Raw genomic sequence first — 15,047 nt, forward strand, 5'->3', positions numbered from 1 at the left:
CGAGCACTGTGTAACACAGATGGGGTCTAAGCAGACACCCATCAAGCATCATAGAGCATACATAGCCATCAGTTGCTCTTTTTTGAGAAATCCAGCTCGATGTGGTTGATGTAGTAGTTCACAAACAGACAGGGATTAGATTCATGAACTTAAAACTTGCAAAGGGTCAGCCCTCTCAATCATCTCACTCAAACCTCTTGATTGAGCAGGTTCAGGGGACCACAGAGCACAGTGTCCCTGAGATGCCGCTGTGGGATACAAGACAATCACCACACAGGTGAAGAAACTTTCTCGGTGCTGGGTGCAGAAAGGATGCTGTCACCAGAAACATCATAAAACCGGTGTTTCTGACACTACCATGTACATTTTTATCTGCCACATTTGTGCATTTCTGTGACTCCCTGCACTTCGTGATTCACCACCTATAAGAGGGGTAAATGCCATGGCAAAACCCAAATAATGCACCGCTCTGAGGCAGACAGCCAGCTGCTAATAAGAGTGACACCTGAGTATCATTTAAACTGCCATTCATAGCTCAGTTGCAGAAAAGGACTGATTTGTAAGAAAAACAAATTCTACCCAACATAAAGCCAAATCCGGGATTCCATGGGGCTAAAGGATGGGCAGATACCCCATCTCATTGTGAGAACATATAAAGATGGAAAAAAAAGAAAAAATGAGAACTTCTCAAGAAAGAGAAAGGACAGGCATGCAGAAGCAGCCTCCGTGTGTATCTGAATATTATTGCATTCATGTAACACTCTGCCATATTTCCATTAATGCTGCAAGAGAATCAGTTATTAACAGAAGATACTGCCTGCCCTGACACCAATGGGCTGGTTAACAAGATAGGCGTCAAAAGGGAGAAGGAACACCCTCCTCCCAGTGTTCAGGCCCTCCATGCCAGGCTGGCAGGTCCAATGAGCACCCCCGCCCACACCCCCTGCACTCCCTGGTAAATAATGAGAGGGCACACAATGAATCTGGTGGAATAAGACTCAAAGGGTGTAATTATCTCATTTGGCTAGCATGAATGGCTGAATTTTAAAGATGCTGGAGACCCTGGAGATCAGGAGGCCTGTATTCGGGTTTTTTTTTTTTAAGTGACTCATTCCAAGAGGATGAGTAAGCTGTCCGAGATCATCCCCCTAGATGGGCAGAATGGGACTTTCATTGGAGGATGCTGTTTCCAAGAAATACAATGAATGGGGCTGAAAGAACAATAGGGCACTTTAGCAAATGGACATGAAGATTCTTTATGCTCTACAGTTTGGAATTTATATCTTTCTAGTTTAGCACCTTTAAATTTCAGTTCCTAGTCAAGGCGGATGTTCAGAACACCATGTTTTGCTTTGTTTCTTTTATTGTTGCTGCTGCTATTTTTTATTTTCTCTTTCTTTCTTCTTTTAATTTAAGACAGAGATTCCCCAAACTTATTTGGTCTTCTACCCCTTGTATAGGAGAAAAAAATCACTGAGCATCCCCTGGAAAAATCTACCTTTTGTAAGCAAATAGATAGAAAGTGCTCCCCAACTTCATCTAAAGCCTCTGTCACCTCCCGTGATTGTTTCATTGTCCTCCAACGGCCAGTAGGGGAGAGAGGGTGGGTAGGAGATATTTCATCCATTTGGGAATACACAACAAACATACGTCAAATAAGACTTGGAAAACTCCTATTTCTTCCCACCTGGCCTGTCGCAATAATTCACTATAAGTAATACACTTGCCAACATCCTAAACCAATCCCATATACTCCAAAACAGAAGAGCTAGAATGTCATCTGTTCGCTGCTTGTGTGTTTGGCTGCTGGATTTTTGGTTTTTGTTTTTATTTTTTGGTCTCTTTTTTTGAAAACAAATGCATTCTACTCCCACTATTGTGCAAATTTCAGAAACAAATACATTCTGTTTAAGTACATTTAGTTGCTCTCTTTCGTCTCCATCTACCAACATCATTTGCTAAAATGCCCTGTTGTTAAGATTACAGAAAAGAGGATGCCCTGGGACTCCACAGAAGACGTGACTCATTGTACCAGACAACATTCCCACCAGCATGGGTGAGCATTCCTTTTGCTCCCAGAGAGTTCTCAGTAAACTTAGAATTGAACTTCCCCATGACCCAGCAATACTACCCCCAGGACTTAAAAACACTCATTCCAAAGGGCCTATGCACACCATAATTCAATGCTGTGCTTACCACAATAGCTAAGATATGGAATCAACCTAGGTGTCCAATGACATAATCATTTTATGAAGATGTGGTATATATACACAACGGAATACTACGCAGCTGCAAGGAACGATGAAATCATGCAATTTGCTGAAACCTAGATGGAACTGGAAAATATCATGTTGAGTGAAGCAAGCCAGAAGAAGAAAGGCTGGGTGATCTCCCTTATCTCAAATATACAAAATACCGGATGAGGAAATGTATTGTAGTAAAGAGGGGAGGCCTAGATCACTCTTGCCCCCAGTGTTTAGAGTGGAGAAGGACAGAGAAGGAAAGAAATCAAGGGGGGTGGAGAAGAAAAAGAGAAAAGGAAGTTCAGGGCTTTGGTTATACTGGTAATATGCCTCTCAGAGGACCCAGCAAGCTACCAAGAGTATCCTGCCCACACGGCAGATCCTGGCAAGCTATCTGTGGAGTATTCGATATCCCAAGAAAGTAACAATAACGGGTCTCATTCCCCTGACCCTGAAAGAGCCTCCAATATGGCAGAGTTGGGAAAGACAAGTGTGGAGAGACTGCTAAAATCTCAGGGCTGGGATGAATGGAGATGTTACTGGTGCCCGCTAGAGTAAATCGATGAACAATGGGATGTCAGTGACAGTGACACAGTGATGGATGAGTGTATAGTCATATATCCAAAACACAGACTCAACAACACTGAAAACATGAGATCTAAGCCCCAACCACTGGAACTTTGTGATGTGCCTGTCAAGCTCCCAGGTGAGATAAACTGGGTTCTGTGTGAGGAGTAGCCCTCACGGGTGGAGGGAAGTTGACAATGGTGGTGGGATTGGTGCTGAAGTATTATATGCCTAAAACTCAACTACCAATAAATTTGGAAATCAAAGTTCTTTAACTAATATAAAATTTTTAAAAAAGAGAGCAACAAATATGCAACTGAAAAAGAAGAAGATAGGACTGGCGACATTGAAAGCTCACACACGCCACATCCTCCCATTGACTTACCCCGAACCGCACGTGTTTCAAGACCTTTCCTGCAGGCTGAAGTCCTCCCTTTCTCGCTTTCTCACGATCTGTAGCAGCACGACTTGGGAGGCCTCAAAATCAACTCTCATTTTGCTCCAGTGTGCTGCAGGGAAACAAAACAAGACAGAATGAAAACGCCCCTGCAAGCAGTTCATTGAGGTTTGGGGCGGGGGGGAGGGGTGGGAATCCCTGGCTTTTTTCAGGTGTATATTTTATAACCTCCAACAAGTATGTTGATTAGCAGAATGAAACTATCACTGAACTGATCTCCATGTGGTTCTCTGAAATACTTGGAGATCAGGAGCTGGGGAGAGAGCAAGCGCACAGAATACCTACAAGGGTAGGTATTGCATCTGGGAAATTGTGATATGTACCAGTGGATGCGCCGCCCAATTTCAGGTTGACTCATTGAATGAAAGGATTTTTAAAACTGAAGGTCCTGATATTGCAAGTGAACCAACGTGGCGAAAGTTCTGTTTCAAACTAAAATGTTCATCTGATTCTTGTCATCACAGATTCCGGATGCTAGCACGCACATTGATATTTTGTGCTAACAAAGGGAGACTAGCACTGAAGCAGGAAAGAGACAAAGTACAAGAGAGAGAAAAGTTTCCATTTTGCACTACAGACATTAATCGATACACCAGTTTCCATTCTTAATCAATCTTGATAAATCCATTCCCTACCAGAGTTGAAAAACAGCAGTTATTTACACACTAGATAAGAAAGAAATAAATGGTGCACGTCTAGCTTACTCGGAGCAGCGGATAAAACTTACACATGAGAAGTATGGGTGACATGGTTGTTCTAGAAAATTCTCTACCTTGTATCCTTCAAATACTAATTTGTCTCAGGGTGGGTTGTCCTATCATGATCACACAAACACACCCACTTTGGGCTTTTGACAGGGCCCACTGGAAGTTTGGAGATTGTGTTGAATAGATGTCTACATTCTTTGGCTGTTTATGAGTTCTTCCTCATTTATCTGGAAACCATAATGGAAGACACCATGACTAAATTCTACATCTTTCTACAACAGAATTGCCAAAGTTGCTGAGGCCTTATCAAAGAACCCTTCATGCAGTGTTCCAATTGGTAGCAGAAATGTTTTTACGCCTCATTCACTTGTCATATGATGAATCAATTCCTTGAAAGCCTTGTATCCCTTTATAGAACACACGACATTTTTCAAAAGGACTTCTGTGGAGTTTGGATATTTGTGGTAAGATTCATATGGGCACTTCACATGGAGGAGGAGAGAGCAGCTCTTGGTGAAAGTTTAAGCGGATGTGTTGTACTGAAGGCCGTTATAGTTTCAGTCAAGATGGGAAAGCTAGTGCCTGAAACTGGCAATGTAAAATGTTCTTTCACTGGGGTTATTGGTACCCACCGAAAGTGAAGTTGTAATGATTTTGTGAGTGTTTTGGTGGGAAACGTAACTTAACTCCCACTCATATGTGGAACAGTAACAAAGTGACATCAACCAACGTGAACCAGAAAGTTCCACAAGTGACAAACTCTAGTTTAGGATTTGGTAGAAGCAGAATTTGCAGAGAGGACATGGAGCAAGCTCTCCACCAGTTAATGGTGTCCATCTTCTCTTTTTTTCTGGGAAGGGGTATTGGTGCTGGTTTTGAGTCGTAACGCTTTGGGGCTCAGGGGCTATTCCTGTCTCTAGAGGCCATGAAGTTCTGGGAATGAACTGGAATCAGCCTCATACAAGGTAGGCATCTTACCCCCTGTATGATCTCTTCATTCCTCAGTCTTCTTTTTTTTTCCCTCAGTCTTCTTTTAACTCAAATAAAATAATATACATAAAGCTGCATTTCTGCATTTCTTGTGTTTGTTGCCAATTTTATAACCTGATTTTTTTTGTTTTTGCTTTTTGGGTCACACCCAGCGTTGCACAGGGGTTACTCCTGGTTTTGCACTCAGAAATCACTCCTGGCGGTGCTTGGAGTACTTGGGGGACCATATGGGATGCTGGGAATTGAACCCAGATTGGCCGCATGCAAGACAAATGCCCTACCTGCTGTACTATCGATCTAGCCCCAAACCTGATATTTTCTAACAGGAAGGGGTCACTGTATGTAATTCAAACTTTTTTCCAAAGGAAGCCACTGGCCCAGGTTTCTCCTTCAAGGCACACAGTAATTGCATCTGTACTTTGACTCTGGGTTTAATTTCTCCTACCTGCTGCCTCTGGGTGGTCAGGAAGTCACAGAATGGAGTAGAATGTGGGGGTATTGGAAAAGTTCTCGTGAAAGCAAAATATTCTCTCATGTGTGTTCTTTCTCTCTCTTTCTCTCTCTCTTGCTTGCTCGCTCACTCTCCCTCTTTCTGTTTTGTTTTCGCCCTAAAGAAAGCTATTCATTTCGAGCTTATATTTTTGTCACCAAGAGGAGAAAAATCAATGAGGGCGAGGCTACACAGCTCCATTAGGAGTTGAGGGTCAAGCCCTTCACACTCAGGAGCAGGGCTTAAACACATTGCTGAAGAGAAAAGAAATTAAGCGAAATCAGGACTCAGTTCTGTAAGACATGGTTTTCCATGCTGAGCTATCCTGATCGGGTATAAGGACTTCAGAAGAATCCATTTGGGGCTAAGAGCAGACCCTCAACTCTGCACAGTGCAACAAGGCAGAGGCGATTTTTTTTTTATCAAACACAAACCACTGAAAATTTCACCAGCCTTTTCAGCAAGAATTCCCATACATATCCTCCTTTGACAAACTGCTCATCATTGCTGCTAGTAACAACAAGAAAAAACCTCCTTGAGTTTAATCTCCTTTATCTAGCACTCTTATTTGCAGTTATAAATAAGGGGGATAATTACATATATAAGCCTTATCAATTCCATGTAAACTCCAAACTATATGAACAAAGAATTGCCTTAAAAGTGTTATTAATGACAGATGAGACAAGATTATCACCAGAACGTGATCCAAGTATAAAATGAAATCTAATGTCATCTGAAAAAATGCCTTGAGTTTAATCTCCTTTGCCAACCCCCTCCCATTTGCAGTTGACATTATAAATAGCAATTAGACTGAAAGTTGAGATGGGAGGAAAGAAAGCCAAAGTCCTAACACAGATCTGCCACATGAGACTGAACACTGGCTAGATAAACCAAGATTTCACTCTAAATAGTATCCTTACAGGGCTCTTTCATTTGATAAGCATTTTTGTGATAATTTTTGAGTATTCCAATTTTTCTCGTATCAGCAGCTCAGCAGTGACTATTGATGACCATGAATTTCATCAACATCAATCAGAACCAGTGACTAAAAGTCAAAAAGATTCATTTGATCTTAATGTTATGGTTTTCATGAATTTTTAAAACTTCCATAGGTTTTTACATTCAAGTTGTAAGGTCCTAAGAAGAAGCAGCTCCTTGATTATCAAAGAAAGGGACATGAAGTGGCTTTTGTAATTAGTTCACAGTTACATTTCGACTTGCTTCTCCATGTTCCTGAGAATATGGAATATATTCATATACCATACCAAATAAAATACCTTCAAAGACAATTACACCTTACATGATCTATTAGGAATAATTTTAGTCTAAAATTTAATCATAAGACACAAATTGCATAGGAAGAATATAACAGGCTTGTGGTGGAATATTACCTCGGTAGGGGAGTAGGTACTCTGTTTAATAAATGGTGCTGGGAAAAAAAAATCAGCTCTTCTTTGGAAAGAAGCACAGCTCAATCTTTTTTTAATTTTTCAGGTCACACCTGGAAGTGCTCAGAGACTACTCCTGGCATGGTGCTCATGTGATGCCAGAGAACAAATCCAGGCCCACTGCATGCAAACTATGCACTCAGCCCACCGAGCTCTCTCTCCATTGCCCCCAGCTCCTCATCTTACATTATTCATAAAGAAAATTCTAGTAGCACATAAATATGTGTTGATCCAGAAATGCATATAGACCATGTTTATCATATAGATCATTTTATACAGTAACACAGAAAATAATCAATCAGGAAAGTGTATATAGGCTATTATCAAGACACTGGATGTTTAAGTAAAATGGCAAGGCACTTGAAATCTTGGAGGAAGTAGTAAAATGTGTTAGGAGATCATTCAATTTGTGTGAAGAAAACACCATAAGGGGACAAGGTTGAGAATAGAGCCCTATCCAGATTTTTGTAAAAATGAGGCAAGATCTAATACATGGACTAAGATGTCCCATGTAAACAGTGATAAAAGGAAACTAAGTTAAAATTCTGGACTCATTTCTAAGACCAGGCTGACAAGTGATGAGAAAGAGACAACAAGTTCAGATGGACCCTTCCAAATTTCCAAGTGGATCCATGCTAGTGATGGATTCTCTCCCAAATGGAACAAGCTCAGGATAAGCAAGAGTCTCAGAGCTTCATTTTTCCTTGTTCCCTGTGAGATACCACTAAGACATCTTAGTGAAAAGACGCACAAGTGACAGTCACCGGCAGCCTCTAAGATGATCTGAGGGAGTCTGTCTCTTAGAATTCAAACCCTGGTCTCATCCTCTGTCTTTGGATATAGACTGGGTGTAGACTCAATGACTCATGTTGAGCATAGAAAGCCCTGCAGAGGTAACACAATGCCACTTCTAAGACGATAGACACAGAGACCTTGAGTCCTGTACTGGATGCCTGTGGGGAAGCGGAGGGCATGGCATGCAAGGCTGTGCAGTAAAGGGGTGTCTGGGGTGTGCTTGCGTCTCTCCAGGTCTCAACCATCCCACCCACCTCCCCACGTTCCCAGCTCTAGCTGTCGTCAAGTCTGGGTCAATGGCTTGACGAGAACTCCTGAAAGGCCTTGAGCCAGAGACACTCATCTATGAGCTTTCCTGATTCCTACTCACCATAACTGTGAGATCATCCATAGTTGCTGCCTGAAGTCACCATATTTGGAGGGAACTGGCTTCATGGTAACCGTCACACGATACAGTTATGGCATGTAAGGCTTTGTTCTAGGAATTTTATATAACATTCAGGGAAAAGGGGTCACACATGGCAGGGGTCAGGGGCTACTCAGCTCAGTGTCCAGGGGACCATGCAGTCCCAGGGACCAAATCCAGAGATCCTGTATGCAAAGCATATGCTCCAGCCCTTTGAGCCACCTCCCAGATCAAAGGCAGGAATTTTTTTCCCTTGAGCCAGCCCAGAGGTCAGGGTGAAGCATTTTCATAACTGCCCGATACCACTCTTTTAAATTAATCTGTGCTCCAACTTGAGCTTTGCATTCTGATATTCAATTTCCACTGTGGAAAGTGTTTCTGCCCATGTATATTCAAACGCTGGTCCCTGCACAACTTACCAAACTTTTTATTCTTTCATATAACTCTACAACTCTTCTATTTCTAATATTTAAAATGTTTTACAAGGGGGTGGAACGATAACACAGTGGGTAGGGCATTTGCCTTGCAAGCGGCCAACCCGGGTTTGATTCCCAGAATCCCATATGGTCCCCCAAGGACTGCCATGAGTAATTTCTGAGTGCATGAACCAGGAGTAATCCCTGTGCAATGCCGGGTGTGGCCCAAAAAGTAAAAAATAATAGTAATAATAATAAATAAAATATTTTACAAGTCACAGTCAATCATCACTGACAGGAAGCAGTGTGGATCAATAGTTGAACTACAGCCCCATGAAAGGTTTTAGAACCACTTTCTGTTGAAGAAGAATGTTCCTATGATTCTCTCATTTCAGTCTGGTTAATCTGGATGATTTAACTAGTAGAGAAATTTCTGGCACATCCCGAATATATATTTCTATGCACTTCAATGTCTTCTCATATGTGCAAAATGCTCCTCTCCCTAAAACTTCTCAGTGGTAGGAAAAGAACAGGATACCGAGTAAGGCTGTCATGGTCACTGCAGCTTGAATTAAGAATTTACTTAATAAATAATTATCAACTTCAATTATTGAGTTAAAAATAAGGAAAGAATCAATGTTCCACTGGCAATTAAGAGTCACTAGCAAATCAGATAACATTCAATGTGTTTTCAATTCAATAAATGGGCTCAGCTTTCTACACAGAAAAAAAAACAGTTTTTAAGTAAGTCAGAGAAAACAAGATTAAAAGACAAAATGCCCATGAGGCCCTACTGCTCAGGGGTTAGAGCATTGGTCTTATACAACACAAAATATCCAAGTTTTTTGAACCATATGTTAATAATGTACATTGTTCTTTTAATTATTGTGTGACAAATGAGAACTTTTCCATTCTTTCCCAGACATGGGAAATATAGAAAGTGACACACAAAGTGAACGAAGGATCCTTGCCCTCTGCCCCCACCTTGGATGTTAAATGATACTGTGTGTTGGCAAGAGACTGCTGCTGGTTCTGGAAACATCACTTTTACTGTTCCCAAGGGGACTGTCCATCAAGTGACCAGTAGACACACATTCCTCCTCCACCCTAAGGTCTAATTTTCTTTTAACTCTTAGGATTATTCTCACAACCAGTGGAAAGTCAACTGGAAAGAACCAGAAAAAGATGTACAACAAAGTCCACTGCCATTTCTAATTGTTTGAAACAAGAAGCAACTGTGCTTTCTAAAAGCATGTGATGTGTCACCAAGGTATCTGTTTGCCATTTGAAAATACCAAACAGTTGTAACAGTTCCATTGACAGGGCCGCCGAGGACTTAACCTGCAATTTGGACCATTTGTGTGGGGATGCGATTACTCTGTCTTATGACACAAGGAGCAGATGCTACTAATTAACACAAAATGTCTCCAACAGAGATTTAAAAACAGGAGGTTTGGAGATTATCAGCAATGCTGCACAATTCAGTGGAGTATGAGTGGTTTCCCTTTTAAAAAGAGTTAAATCAGATTGGCTGGTAAGCCTTCATATGCCTTCCACTAAAAATAAAAGTGTGGATTTGAAAGGAAATACCTCATCAATCTTGCTTTTGATTTATGAGGAATGGAAAGCGGGTGGCATAGATCATATGCTAGTCAGTGTGCTCAATGGGACGTTATATTCCATTATGGAACAGTATGCAATGCTGAAAATCAAATGAGGGCATTCAAAAAACAGGTTGAGATGAATTTGGGAAACCCTTTTGAGGGACTCTGGTATGTATGTTAATTGTAAATCTCTAAGAAGGGAAGACAAAGCATGCTTGTTGGCCCAGAATATAATGAACCACAAAACCTTTTTTATTTTAAACTTCCCAAGCAGTGCTCAGGAGGCCCAGTGGGTGGGGAAAGCAGGCAGTTTAACGGAAGAGACCCAGCAGTGTTATTTGGGTCTGGTGGTGCCACCGATTACTTACGCCACCATGGAGTGCTTAGGGGCATTTGGGGACACACCTAGAAGTGCAGTGTTCAGGGGCCTCTGGGACGGAATCGTATAATGCTCAGGGAATCATGTGGCACAAAGGATTGAGTCAGGGTTGACCACACAGAAGTAAGGCCAAGAGCCTTATTGCCTGTACTATCTCTCCAGCCTTTAGTATTATCAAAATAATTTTGACTGGGGCTGGAGTGATAGCACAGCGGGTAGGGCATTTGCCTTGCACGCGGATGACCCAGGTTCGAGTCCCAGCATCCCACATGGTCCCCTGAGCACTTCCAGGAATAATTCCTGAGTGCAGAGCCAGTAACCCCTGTGCAGCACGAGATATGACCCAAAAAGCAAAAAAAGGAAAAAAAAAAAGAAAAAAAAATACTGACTTAGCAGACACAGTCCCTGTAACCCAGAAAGGTCATGGGTGTCCCTAGAGGGATCATTGCTGGCTACTCAGACTTTCTAAGCTCTACAGATACCACGCAAAGATTACTGAACTGAGTTTCCTTCTCAGGTAAAAGCTCCGCCCACTTCTATCCTTTGACTTCTGCAAGATTGAAAAACTGAGCAGAGACTAGTTACCCAGCTGACCATGGCCATGCCATAAACCACAAAGAGACAGAAAAACAGCTAGCTGGGGAAAAAAAAAACACTTGAGAATTTGAATTTCACGGGCGAGAATCTGTGTAAAGGGTAGATTCTATGTGGTTTAGCAAACACCAACTCAAGTGAGGACTTGTTTTCATGGAAGACAAGAAGTTTTCAAAGTTTCCCGAAGGAGATTCAGAAGGATCTATTTTAAGAAACCGATAATAAGACAACTCTGTATTTACAAAGCATGATTAATTAAGAACTAAAAGGAAGCAGTAAGTCATACTGGTTATCTCTTGGTGCCCGTGTCCACATGCAATAGCAATAATTAATATTTTAGTGCTAAGTCCTCAGATTACATTATCTCCTTAAAGCAATGCAACAGGGCCAATGTGGTGGAGACTTTTGATGCAATTTTGAAAATCATGGAAGTGAAAAGTTGTTAGAGGCCAATCACTGGAGGCCAGATTCAGAACCCCAACCTCTCCTGTCTCACAGCAGCCTTCTGGAACTCTTCATGGTGCTGCCTCATTTCCATTAAACAGTGAACTCGCACACGGTTCTTCCAGAACCAGGAAATGCTCTCTTCACTCTGGTTTTGAAGCAAGTCACCGCTGGAGGTCAGAGGTCAGAGCTACCCTAATAATGTAGCAGGGAAGTTGTGTGTGTGTGTGGGGGGGGGGGGTGGAGGGAGACTTTTGGTGTTATTGTTCATGTGTTTTAGTTTTCTGCCTCCCCCAAACAGATGGCTTAGTACATGAAGAAAAGAATCTTGCTCAAATGCCACATGTGGTACAGTCCAACCATCTGATGCTTAAAAGGTGCTGTGGCTGGAGCACTGACAAGGATGTCCTGTAAACAAACTCCCAGATACTTGCAGCCCTTCTGCTCCTCTGAGTCCAGAGATGGAACCAAGGCAAAGGAAACCCCTAGCATTTCTAAGGCAAAGAGGTGACAGGCCTTTCAGGTGCTTTCGGCATCCCTACCTCCACACATTGCTAGGCACCTCTCCTCACCGGCCCTCTAATCCTCTCCTGTGGGATGGCTTTACTGCTGCTGCTCAACCTGACGCATCCTAGTGGTGCGAAGTCTTCTGCTTGTCCTCCAGAACTCAGACCGCAAGCGGGCCCAGTCTCGGATGCGCCTCTACTGGGGTCCAAGCATAACTCTATACTTGCTCCCATTCTGGGATGGGTGGAGACTCAACCCTGGCTTACATCAATGATGTCAGTTTCATACTGAAGTCTGTTCAATCCAAAAAGTCAATGAATTGGTCATGAAATTGAGCCAGAAGTTTGGGTCTGATCAGTGAGACTGAATCTCCTGTACGATGATGGGTGTTTAGGGAGAAGCCTACCACCTACCAAGTGATGCACTTAGTGTAAAGAGAAAATGATCCACCATTTCCAGGAATCAGAGGAAGAAAGAAGGAAGGAAGGAAAAAAGAAAGAAAGAGATATAGAGAGAAAAAATGTGGGGATATACCCAGAAATCCATTAACTGCTCAGCATCAGCACTATTCTTTATCTTTTTTTGAGGGGGATGGTCTTCCCAGTGGTACACGGGAGGTCCAGGGGCATCACTTAACAATTCTCAACCATACTGCTGGTTCCATATAAAGACCAAGGATGTGATGCTGCTTGGGCCCCTGTAGTGTCAGGAATACCCAAGCCACCCCATAATGTTTGGAGGAACGTGCTGGAACTTGAACCCTAAATGCTTCACTATCTCTTACCCCCGACTTAACCATTCTTTTTGGTTTGGTTGGCTGGGTTTTATTTGGGGGCCACACTCATAGATGCTCAGCCCTTACTCCTGGCTCTGTGTATCACTCCTGGCGAGGCATCAGGGAGCACGTGGGGTACAGAAAATCGAACCTGGGTTGGGCCACATAGAAGGTAAAAGCTCTGCCCACTTTATTAACTCTCCAGCCCCCAACTTAGCAATTCATAATGTCACCATGATCTACAGTATCTTGTCCTTCTGAAGTTGTTTCTGTATCTCCATTTTCAGTAGTGATGCAAACTAGTTAAAAAAGACTTGTTTAGTGAATAAGATCGAGCCAGGGACTGAAGGACAGAGAAAAATCCTATTCATTTTCTCAGCATCGCAATCAGTCTGAAAAACTATAATATCAAGTCTCTGTGGCTCTTCTAAAATCCACTGAGTTATCTCCATTAAAAGATGGACCATATGATATAAGAGTGCTGGTTTAATAAAACACACACGGGCACAGACAAGTGAAAAAGAAAAATTGTGGCACGTACTTTGTATAGAAGAGTAAATCTAATATCAAAGGACCATTATCATTATCCTGCAACACTCTGTCAAACTCATGAGGCATTTCCTTCCCCTCCGAACCCACTGGTCCTTCCTCTCAGACACACCAAATAAATGGAAGCTTTGTGTATTTGCAGGCAACATGACCAAGGGTCGACCTCTTTTGTTTTACTTTGGCTTTCCACCATCATAAATTTCCACACAAAAGTTAAAGAAAAAGAAAGTGGCTCCAATGCCCCACAGCTAATTACTGTCGCACAACGCTGACATTTCAACGCTGGCTCCCAGGCTGGTCTCCCCACCGCTGGCTTTGCAGAACCATGCAAATGCTCCCCTTCCTCTGAAACCCAACACTCAGATCTTACCCTTCTTCTTCCTTCCTGCACACTATTCTTGATGGAAATTTTCGACTACCACAAAGGTGGGGAGAAGGGCGTGGCAGCGCCGTTTGCCTTCTTACTCATATTTCCTGGTGCTGCCATTTTCGTGTATTTAAAATATTTACTCAGGCCAACAGCAGCCTAATTATAGTTTCTGAACCATTCTCCTCCTTTCTCACTGTGTGACCTCTCAGGGTCCCAGCTGCTGACCTCGGGGAAGGGTCAAGTTGCTCCCCCCAAGAACCACAACCTGCTCCTCCTGCTTGAGACAAGAGTGAATAATCACAAGGCTATCATAGGCTCTATAGACCAATACTCCCCAGTCTCTGACACGTCCTGGCTCCTGAGTCCCAGAACATTCCAGGTGCAGATCAAGGTGCAATTAGCTATGAGCCCCAACTAAGCAGGGGGACTCCAGATGCTCTAAGAGAGCAGGTGAGCACTTTTCAGGGTGCGTGAGGCTGGGGGCTGCCAGCGTGGCTCTGTAGTTAGAGCCCCAACAGGGCTGAGTGACCCAACCCAGAAAAACCAAAACTAACACCTCTGCAATCCTCTTCCTTCACAGTGAGCCTGCACCAAATCCTCCACTTCCTGCTAATGATTACTCGGCTCTTCTTCCCTCTCACCCTGCCCATGACTGCTGTCTCTCTGGGTGCCCCTGCTCTCTCTCTCTCTCTCTCTCTCTCTCTCTCTCTCTCTCTCTCTTCTCTTCTCTTCTCTTCTCTTCTCTTCTCTTCTCTTCTCTTCTCTTCTCTCTCTCTTCTCTTCTCTTCTCTCTCTCTCTCTCCCCCCATCTCTCTTTCTCTCTCTCTTCCTTCTCTCCAGACTACCAGCAAAGAGGGTGTTAGGAAACAACAGATGTGGTCCCTCATCCCCCAATCTGGAAATCATAGATATTCTCAGGTATAGCACAGCAGGTAGGGTGTTTGCCTTGCTCGCAGCTGACCCAGGTTCGATTCCTCTGTCCCTCTTGGAGAACCCGGCAAGCTACCAAGAGTATCCTGCCCACACAACAGAGACTGGCAAGCTCCCCGTGGCATATTTGATATGCCAAACACAGTAACAACAAGTCTCACAATGGAGATGTTACTGGTGCCTGCTTGAGCAAATCGATGAACAATGGGGGGACAGTGCATATACATCTCAAATGACCGTAAAGAACTCTGGGGATGCAATGAACCACCCAGCCCATCCCACAGTGAGATCTTTCCCTTCCATTGTGACTGGGATGAAAGAAGAGAGTTTAGTTAAATACACTAAAATGGCAGCATCAGAACAGATGTGGAGAACA

General features: G+C 43.0%; 1 protein-coding gene across 1 annotated transcript in view; it reads right to left on the reverse strand.

Moving 5' to 3' along the window:
* Positions 1 to 15,047, reverse strand: part of ATXN1 (ataxin 1) — a 450,767-nt gene that overhangs the window by 330,450 nt on the left and 105,270 nt on the right. Inside the window, 1 exon segment of the mRNA XM_056132487.1 lies at positions 3,196 to 3,319. The gene's annotated coding sequence lies outside the window, so the exon portion shown is untranslated.

This window comes from Sorex fumeus, unplaced genomic scaffold, assembly GCF_029834395.1.
Source record: "Sorex fumeus unplaced genomic scaffold, SorFum_2.1 ptg000094l, whole genome shotgun sequence".
Classification (NCBI taxonomy): Eukaryota; Metazoa; Chordata; class Mammalia; order Eulipotyphla; family Soricidae; genus Sorex; species Sorex fumeus.